This window comes from Zingiber officinale, chromosome 1B (genome assembly GCF_018446385.1).
Source record: "Zingiber officinale cultivar Zhangliang chromosome 1B, Zo_v1.1, whole genome shotgun sequence".
NCBI classification, from domain to species: Eukaryota; Viridiplantae; Streptophyta; class Magnoliopsida; order Zingiberales; family Zingiberaceae; genus Zingiber; species Zingiber officinale.
Genome location: NC_055986.1, coordinates 111,334,742 through 111,342,694, shown reverse-complemented (window position 1 = coordinate 111,342,694; position 7,953 = coordinate 111,334,742). Strand labels below are relative to the sequence as shown.

The window sequence follows — 7,953 nt, the reverse complement described above, 5'->3', positions numbered from 1 at the left end:
TGCTTCGGCATACCAAGAATAGAACCTTCAGGACTCCACAAGCATCTGTTGACAGATTAGAACAAAAAATACTTTGTTCACTACAGCAAAGAACAAAAAATGATAAAATCTAAATTAATAAAACACATAAATAAAGTCCAATTCGATCGAAAGCTTACCACATATACACAACTATGCAAGTGTCTGTGATTGGCTTCAATTCACAAAAGGGAATTATGTCGTTGCAGTTAACATAGACTGTGCGCTCCATGCCAAACACAAAAGGGAATTATGATATCAAGTAACTGTGTCAATTAAAGAGCAAGTTGAATCTCAAGTAGATGTTGATGGTCCATTTGCTACATGCTTACATTGAGAACTTGTTGCCTTTGCCTTGTCATCTCATTCCCACCCACGAGAAAGTAAGCAGTGTGCCTGAAAGCCAGCCTAAATAATAAAAATAATAATAGTATTCATATCATCGACAAAGGAAGACACAGTGTGGGTTGATATGTGCCTGAAAAAATTCATCATTTTGACTTTTGAATTAGGATCAATGCTCATGGTGCTATCGAGTGCTTGTTGCATGTGGTGCAACCACCTCTCAGCAGCTTGGTGTGTAACAGGGAATGGTGCATGTCGTCCGATCAGAGCTGGATGACCTGCAATAATGATTGATTCAAACGAAACCGTGTTGCAACAATTCAGCCAAAGGTCTCCCTTCATTACAGAAGCAAACTTAGAACTGGAATCTATAGAGAGAGATGGATGTATCAATTTCTTGTATATTTTTCAGATTTTTTCTTCTGTATCAGCTGAGTCCAGATACTAAATTGTTCTTATGATTTCCTTACCAAATGAATAAAACATGCCTTTTGTTGCATCAAACTCCATAATACTGGTCTAAATATAGCAGCATATCCACAAACTAAAATTAATTATTCATAATAAATTCAAATGCATGAACTCAAGTGTTTCAGTTATGTGACTATTTTTGATATAATCACATAACCGAAACACCAGAGATATGATCGGTATAACAATATCTCAGTATGCATCAAAGTAGGACACCAACCATTCTTGTACTTCCTAACCACCATTCTCCTAAAGGCTCAATGAACAAATCCTGAACACAAGGTGATTACAAAAGAGAATAGAATATTTAAGAGGTCATATGAAATTACAATGATACAAATATCATCACAATAATCAATTTGTGTAAGATTCTAATCATATAAAACAAATATAAAATGATAAATTTGGCAGATGCTAAATGATTTTGCTACTTTAAAAGGCGAAACAAATAGTGCAAGTTTCAGAAAGAAGCTATCAGACATCAAAAGAACAAGTTCCCTCCACCTTTCCTCTGGGAATACAGATTAAGGCCTCCCATCCTCTGAACGAAGAACTTGTACTGGTTCCAAATCGCGTCCTCCTTCTTCGAATTCGAAAAGATAGATCAGAACCCCACTCTTCCTCATCAGCGAAAACCCTACCAACCATCTGTGTTAACAAAATCAGAGATGGTCATAATCAATCGAGCATCTACAACGGACGGAGAGGGCCGCGAAGGAAGAGGTAGGTAGATCGGCTCACCTGTTGTAGAAATTGGTTGAGAGATCGATGAAGGGCTGGATTCCGCCTAGGGTTTCGAAGAGGTTGGTCTCGTCGATGGCGAGGCGTCGCTCACTGCCACTTCGCTCGAGGACGAAGGTAGCGTATTATCTATAGCCTTGATAATTGTGGCGCCAACCCATTTTGACTTAACCCACCTGCTAAACTATTGAAGATGAGGAAGAACTTCAGTAGCGACAATGGATAAAGAAAAAAATTTTCGGAATGTAAAGAAGGACTCCAACGATGACAGTGAATGTTGGACTGGAGATGGATGAAGGAAAAACTATCGAAATGCGAAGAAGGCCTCCTCTTCTCAACCAAATGGAGGAGTTGGAGGAGATGCGGTGTGGTTGGACGAAGAAGCAAGTTCGTCGTGTCTTGATCCTGATCGGGAGAGGATCTAGGAAGGGGGGAAAATGGAGATGAGGTTGAGAGAGATGGTCGGAGGTTTAGGTTTAGGCTGAGAGAGATGGTCGGATGGTCGGATGGTCGGAGGTTTAGGTTTAGGCTGAGAGAGATGTCTCGGTTTAGGTTATCGCGAGAGAGATGGTCGCGCGGAGGAAGGGGCGGGATAAAGATATAGGTTTGGAGGGAATTCACAGTGTGCAGATTTTGGCTTGTGGGGAAAATTAAAATATTTTATTTGGGTTCATTAACATCGGATTTTAAAAACCGATGTTAAAATCGATGTTTATTAACGAAAAAAAGGGCGCTCATAGACATCGCCTAAAAAACTAATGTCTATGATCTAAAATCTGCGCTCATAGACACCGATTTTTAGAAAAACCGGTGTAAAATACTCAAAGACATCGGTTTTAGCCTAAAACCGTTGTTGTTCCACTGATGTCTATGAGTGATTTTGTTGTAGTGAAAACTCAAGATGTTGATTTAGTGCATTATTTTGAGTTTTAGGTTCATCAAAATACATAGTTATGTGTTTTCCAATCATTGGGAAAGCTAATGTACAAGTCATGTGCATTGAGCCCAAGGAACATGGTTGGATATTGGTTTTGAAAATATTTTAAAATGCCTTTGAAAATATGATGACATCATTGAACTTTGGAAAACATTGATGAAGACTATCTTTTGATAGTGATCATCATTGAAGAATTAGGCACAAACTTGAAGAAAACACTAAAGCTTTTACAAGTTTTCAAGTTTGTGTCCATCTTTGAAAATATAATGTATTTTCTTAGAAAACTATTTTTCCATGATAATATATGTCCTAAATAATGTCTACAACAATTTTCACGATTTTTAGAATTTTGTAGAATTTTCTAGGAGTTCCTGAAATTGACTGAAATGAAATTTCAACAATTTTAGAGCTTCAATCGATCACCCGATCGATTGAAGGGTCTCAATCGATCGGGCGATCGATTGAGAGCAAGCTTCTCGCGAACAGAAGCTTCCTGGATCGATCCATCGATCGATCCAGCCCTCCTGAATCGATCAGTGGATCGATTCAAGTAGGTTCAATTGATTGAGACCCAACTCCAATCGATTGGGAATGCTGATTTTGACTGGTAAAGCCTGATTTCAGTATTTTGGATCATTTTTAGTCTAGGTAACCATTCCTAACCACTCAAAATACATTTGTATACATTTAGGGGGAGTTTTCATGATGAAAACAAGGACGGATTGGTTAAGGAAGACTAAGTAGAAGTTTAGGTTGAGGTTTGAGTTCAATATTGAATTGTTGAACCTCAAAACTTCTAATTTTGGGTTTCCTAAAGGTTTAAGGATTCCAAGTCAATGTTGGTGCAATGACAAAAGTTACGTGCATGTCTTTAGGGGGAGTTACTCTTTAAGGACATAAAAAATTATTTTCATACACCTTGGAAGGTGGTTTTACCTTCTTTAGTGAAAATGCTCAAGGTTAAGCATTGGAATACAATGGAGAGTGGATATCTTCATTGTTTATTGGTATATGCTCACGGATGAGCATTTGATAAAAATAAAGGGTATGAGACCTTTATTTGAATCGTGTTGTGCACAATGAGTGAAGTTGTGAACAACGGTGACTAACTCTTCAGGGGGAGAGTTTCTTTTTGATGTGTGCCAATAGGGGGAGAATGAAAGGTTTAAGTTAGACCTTCATTATCTAAGAGGGAGTTTACCCTCTTAGGGAGAGAATGTAGGGTTTAACTTACATCTTCATTACCTAGTGGCATGAAGAAGGTTGAGACTATGAGACTGGCCTAACTTAAAGAAGGTATTGTCAAACATCAAAAAGGGGGAGATTGTTGGTGCAATATTCCCCAGGTTAAGGTTGACCGTGTTGACTGAGCTTGAATTGAGTCAAGCTCGAGTCTTGATGTTGTGTTGATGTTGTGGTTTCGATGTTTGACAATACATGTAGTCAATACTGTTAGTTAGTCCTAGGAAAACGTACCAGTTCCACTGTATAAAAAATTTTTGTACAAGTGTCGAACCTTTCTTTAAATAACCTATTGTGTTCTTTAGAAGTTAAATTAGGAATCGTAGACGGAACTTACACTACAAGAAAACAGGGTATCAGAAACAGAATTTTAAAACGGAACAAAAATTTGTTTTAAATTTTAATAAATTATAACGGATTTGCTACGGAAATATTATTTCGTTTAACTTAAAAAAAAATAATATAGAAAAAAAAATTAAAACGAATTTTAAAATAAATTAGAAACAAAATTTATAAATTAATTTTTATAAACAAAAATAAATACGAATTAGTAACGAAATTTGATACGAAACTAGTTTTTGTTTGTAAATTTGTTTAAAGTTGTTTTAAACAGAAAATAAATCTGTTTATAAAGTATATAATGTGAGAAATAAATTATTAAATAATTATAAATATATTTTATTTTAAATAATAAAAAAGCCTAAACCTATTTGAGCGTTTCTCTCCCAAATCTCGCACTCGCGTTTTCTACTTCGTCGGCTCACACGAACGATTTCTTCTCCGGCTGCAGACACACGATTTCTCCTCCGGCTTGCACGCGATCTTCTTCTCCGGTCCCAAATCAAGCATGGCTTTAAGACAGGCATGGCTCTGACTTAAGGGGCAAGCGATCTTCTTCTCTGTCTCCAAATCACGCACGCACAACCCTCCGGCTTAAGGCGCACACGATCTTCTTCTCCGGCATTCTTTCTACGATCCACTGAACAAGCTTAAGCTCAGGTATCTCATTTGCTTCTTTTCCAGCCTTCTTCTCTGTTCTAGAACGCGCAACACCAGTTGTCTCCTACTCATGCGATCGAGATCATTCGTGTGACCTAATCGCGCGGTGGTTGTTGCACACGAAGCTAGTCGCTTGCACGACCTAATTGGTTGCTACCTTGGCACTACCGCAGCCACCACATTGGTTGCCTTGGTCGTCTTGGCTGCTGCCTTGGTCATGTTTTTTTATTTATTGTTTTATTAATAAAATTTTTTTTTCAACAAGATATTATTATAACAATGTTTTAATATTGTTGTTTTCTTGCTGTGCATACAAGTTGTCATCCAATTGAAGCAGTAACAAAACTTGATTTTTTATGTTCTTGTTTCTTATATAATCTAATTCTAGATTGAGATTGGCATAGTTGTAATTATTGTATGTTAACTATATAATCTCAAGTAAACTTATCATGATGAGATGGATCAGGTACTATAAAGTATAAACCATCATACCAAGAGTTATTCATGCAAACTGATACAAGCAATGGTCATGATTCAACAATTTCTGCTTGTGAAAAGGGTTATATTTCTGACTACCATCGATTTGGATGACTATGATTTTTAGCTCTCTGCATATATGCACTTGGACGCTTCAAGGATCTTGTGGCATGTACTAATGGACTAGTTTCTATACTGGTTAGTCTGTGGAACATATATTTCAAACTTCTATGCCAGTGCATTTTATTGTAGAAACATTTTCTTCACTTCCAAAGCTCCTTATTACTGTTTTTTCCCATGTAGGCTATACTTATTCTCCATTAGCCCAAGCATATCAGGAAATTTAGTATTCAAGACTCACCAATCTTTGGTAATTACATCATGTACCTTTTTTTTTGTTTCCAGTATTGTGAGTCAATTATTTGTATACTATTTCTCATCTTAGTTGTGATTGCTAATATGGCATTCCATTTTCAGCTAAACGGTCAGATAAGGGAGTCAACCTTTTAGCTTCTTTATGCTAGAAAATATGATGCCTCAGAGGGAAAACTGCGAGGAGTAATGGAAATGACAAATAACTTGATAGTGGGCATATTGAAAAAAAAACCACAAGAAGCTTCAAATGCAAGGAATGAATGTCTGGCTTATATCGACACAGGTCTTAAGCCATCTTTACTGCTCTTTTACTTCATACACTTTCTAATATTTGTGTCATAATAGTTATTTCTATGTTATAGATGGCTTGACTTATTTTGATAACCTCTTGGAGGAAAAGTCATTAAAGTCAAGTATATTTATCTTAGAGAAAGATTATGAAGATGCAATCCTTAGCTAGATGAGCGAATGTTTGTTAATGACAGTGAAAGTATAGTTGGTAGTGGAAGCTTATCTGGAGGCGCTATTAACATGTGGAACAAAGGTATGGTTATGCAGCAATATGCTTCTAATTTATCGCAATCTGTCTGATTGTTTGATGTTATTCAATCGTAGAGAAAGTATGAGTTAATTGCTTCACCAGCAAAGTCTATCACAAGTCCATTGTCTCCACTCATGTTCTCCTGGTTCTCCTTGGTCATAGGATGAGGTGGGAAGACAAATTTCAGATGATAACATGATTAATGATGCAAGATGCGAAGAAGATAGTTCATCAGTAGTTTGACGAAGAGGACCTAATCACGGGTCTCAAATTTCAACCAATATTGATGAACGGACTCAAATAAATGTGGTTATGAATAAGTAAGTCATATGACCTTTTAAATTTATTAAGTTTTGATACTTTTGTATTAAATTAATTTTGTTGTTATAATATTCTTAATTTTGTTATCTTTAGATTTGTCGAAAATGAGGTTCCTCGTGAAATTACAAATGATATAAAAAGAGTGATTAAAGGAGTATGGCCAACGTGGAAAAAGGTGCCTAATGATATTAAAGATTTACTTTGGAAAAATTTTAAGGTAAGTAATACATTTTTTAATTAGAGCAGCCATTGATTATTTATTCACATATGATATTATATATAATCATTGATTATTTATTTGTTTTGATGCAGTTGAGATATAATTGAGATAATTTTACCGACAGAGAAATGAAAAAGATATGGAATGAAAATTCAAGTGAGAGATACAGGGCATCCATTCATTTGGCTAAGAAAGTAGCATTATCATCTGCACAAGAAGATTTAGGAAGGAAACCAGACATATTAGATATGATAGGTAGAGGACCTGATTGGATGGAAGCTAATATATGGAATGACTTGGTTAAAATTCATCGGAATAAAGAAGATCACAAGATTAAATGTGAAATTGCATGGAAGAATAAAATGACAGCGACGGATGAGTCTACTACCAAGCATACTGGGGATTCAATTTCTTTTGGATCACACCGTGAGAGAATGGTAACTCTCCTTTTCTAACATGTTTATTCCATTAATTTACACATTCGATAAATTTATTATATATTTGACATTTAGATATAAATTCAATGTATCTCATTTGTTTTATTTTATATTAACATGTATTATATATGATTGTAGAAAAAAGATTTGGGACGAAATGTGGATGAATTTGAGGTTTTTGAACGAATGCATAAAATAAAGCAAGGTATTGGAGAGTTTGTGGATAACAAATCAGCTCGAGTTAGTGTAAGTCAACATAATTAATTATTCATTAATTTTCTATTAGCTTATATTAATTCTTACTTGTTGGTTTTTATATTTGTTAAACTAATATAAGCTCTTGTAATATGGACAGGAACAATATAAAGAGAGACAAAATGTTGATGATCAGTCTACTCGACCTTCATTCAATCTCAAATCATGGTGTGATGTGGTGGGCGACCCATGTAAGGGGAGGGTGTACGGATTTGGACGCAATCAACATTTTAGAAGATCATACAATGGGAATTCCAATGAAATGTGCTCTCATGAGAAAAACAAGGAATTATCTCAAGAAATTGAAGACATGTGTGCTATTAGCAAGAGGATGGAGGAAGAAATTACTGAAAGCAAAAATAAATTGGAACTCGTTATCAAAGAAAATAAACAGAGGGAAGAACAACTTATCGAGGAAGGTAGGCAAAGAGAAGAAAATCTAAAAGAGATGGTTCGTAAAATGATTTAAGAGGCGGGATATACAAATCATTTATATCCAGGAGGATCTGGTCCCCGTGAGCGCCGTGATAAGCGAAATAAAGATTAAATATTGATGTTATCTTTGATTAATGGT

The 7,953-nt window shown here is 35.7% G+C and overlaps 2 long non-coding RNA genes and 1 pseudogene across 2 annotated transcripts; 2 read left to right on the top strand and 1 right to left on the bottom strand.

The window, feature by feature from the left end:
* Window positions 1-312: 312 nt before the first annotated feature.
* Window positions 313-4,603, bottom strand: LOC122041002 (annotated as a pseudogene).
* A 766-nt stretch (window positions 4,604-5,369) lies between these two features.
* Window positions 5,370-5,745, top strand: LOC121987650. The gene is made up of 3 exons (XR_006113693.1): window positions 5,370-5,428; window positions 5,534-5,600; window positions 5,708-5,745. It is a non-coding gene; the product is annotated as an uncharacterized LOC121987650 (long non-coding RNA).
* A 1,315-nt stretch (window positions 5,746-7,060) lies between these two features.
* On the top strand, window positions 7,061-7,621 carry LOC121987583. Its single transcript, XR_006113672.1, has 3 exons — window positions 7,061-7,124; window positions 7,263-7,370; window positions 7,480-7,621. It is a non-coding gene; the product is annotated as an uncharacterized LOC121987583 (long non-coding RNA).
* Window positions 7,622-7,953: the final 332 nt, after the last annotated feature.